The following is a 2419-nucleotide window of genomic DNA, read 5'->3' as shown; positions in this document are numbered from 1 at the left end:
TTCTGTTGAACTTCCAACCTTTTGGTTAGTAGCTGAACACATGAACAGTTTGCACCACCCCAAAAATTCAAAATGTGGGAAACTCATGGCCGTCCAGAAGGTTACCATGCAACATGACCCATGCTCCTTAGAGTTTCAACCAAACCCAACTCACTACCACTGAATGGATTCCAACTCACAGTGACTCTACATAGGCGTTTCCAGGTTGTAAATCTTTATGAGAGCAGAAAACCTCATCTTTCTCCAGCAGAACAGCTGGTGGTTAAAACTGCTCACCTTGTGCTTAGTAGTCCAGCACTTATCCTGCAGAGCCACCAGAGCACCTTTCTTAGGATTCAGAGACTGTCCTCCTTATGGGGCAGACAGCCTCATCTTATTCCCACGGAGCAGTTGGTGGGTTTAAATCACAACCTTGAGGTTAGCAGCCCAATGTTTAACTCATTGTGCCACCAGGGCTCCTCTGTTGTTGTTAAGTGCCAACGAGTCACTTCTGACTCATAGTGACCTTATTATACAGGATTTCCAAGGAGTGGCTTGTAGGTTTGAACTGTCAACCTTATGGTTAGCAGTACAGTGCTTATCCTACAGTGCCACATCAGGACTCCTCAAATACAGTATGGACAGGGAAAACCAAAATAAAACAAAACCCCCAGAAACATTATAGTAGAAAAATCTGCAAACACCACCTTATCCAAGTGTTAGTAAAAATTTCTGTTGCTATCCAGTGACCTCTGACAGGACCCAACGAGAAGGGCTCACATCATCTCTGTGATGTTTCCTTCCCAAATCCATAACCTCAGTCTATTCATGATAAAAAACCAGGAAGACCACATTAGGAGATAGTCTATAGAATACCTAACTCTTGAAAAGTATAGAGATTTTTGTTTTTGTTGAAATGAAAAACATGAACATATTTAAATATTGATGGGAAGTAGCCAGCAAAGGAGAGACGTTTGGCTCTAGTAGAGGGAGGGTTATCCATTCCAAAGCTCTATGACTGTGACTTCTGACTTTGGCGCTCAGATCTAAGGCTGAGTGCTATGGCTTTGTGCCCATTTGGATGTGTCATAGGCATCGCACTTCAGATGACCTGTTTTCACTGGGCAATAATCATTCCCGTTGGTTTCCTTTCTCCTTCTTTCCAGGGTCTAGCCTGGGAGATCTGTGATCTCTTTCTTCCAAGAGAGACTTTGCTGGGCTTCTTGTCCTTGACTGTGCCTGCCAATAGGTAGTGGGCAGTGTCTGGATTTCCCCCAGGAGTGCTAGGAAGGTGGTTGACAGCAGGCGGCAGTAGTGACAAGATGGAAGTTGGGGTGAGCAGGCAGGAGGTGGGGGAGTGGAGGCTGGTTTGAAATAGAAGAGAATCTTAGGATAGTTAGAAAAGGAAATACATTTCTGGGTGGTTTTCACATACCATATCCCTTCTGTGTTTTCTCAGACCACCCTTGCAGACTGTTTCCCAGAATCATCAGCTATTTGGCTCTTAGTGAACCAACTTGATGGCACTTAACAACAACAAGAACAAGTCATAGATTTGCTTTGTTAATTGCATTTTTAGAGACTTTCCCCTGTGTCTCCTACAGGATTGTAAGGGTCGAAAGAGTAGAGAGTCCTGGTGTGACACTGTAGGATAAAGCAGTGTATCACAAGGTCCATTTAAACCATAATAAGGTCAGTGGTTCAAACTCACCAGCCACTCCTTGGAAACCCTATACAGGGCTGCTATGAGTTGTAATCAACTTGACTGCGCTTAACAACAGCAACAAAGCATAGTGAAGGTGTTTGATAACTTGTACTTCCTTTTATGGTGAATAATGACAGCTGCCATTTCTGTGATTTGTCTGAGGGGAGTGAACAGCAGCAGTGGAGGTAGATGACAATCAACAAAATGCCCAGGTGCTGCAACAAGCCCCTTTCATAGCTCATCTCCTTTTATGTTCTCTCAGTAATGCTGGGAAGTCAGTCCCTAGCTCACAGATGAAGAAACTGAGACAGAAAGGCCTTAAATAATGTCGAGGATCATAAAACTCACCAGGGAAAGAGCTGGGATTCCAAGGCCTGTCTCCTAGCTTCAGGTCCTGTGATGGTCCATGACATGATGGCATATTCCTATCAAATATGTGAAACTAGATCAAAGGTAAACATTTAGGGAAGTCTTCAAATGAGGAAGTCAGACAGACCAGAGATTAAACTTCAGACTTTTAATCAAAGGCCCTGGATAGATATCAAGCACTTCTTCGAGCAGTGAAATGAAGGGGCTGGACTAGCCCAAACCCTGCCAATGCCAACACTCTAAGAGTTAATATCACAGAAGAGCCGAATGCAGAGGAGCGTGAAGGAGACCCTCTTAAATGATTAGCATTCGGCTACTAATCAAAAAGGAGCTCTGGTAGCATAGTGGTTATGAATCGGGCTGTGA

This window comes from Chrysochloris asiatica, unplaced genomic scaffold, assembly GCF_000296735.1.
Source record: "Chrysochloris asiatica unplaced genomic scaffold, ChrAsi1.0 scaffold00017, whole genome shotgun sequence".
Lineage (NCBI taxonomy): Eukaryota > Metazoa > Chordata > Mammalia > Afrosoricida > Chrysochloridae > Chrysochloris > Chrysochloris asiatica.
The sequence above is the reverse complement of the archived record's forward strand: the minus strand, read 5'-3'. Positions refer to the sequence as shown.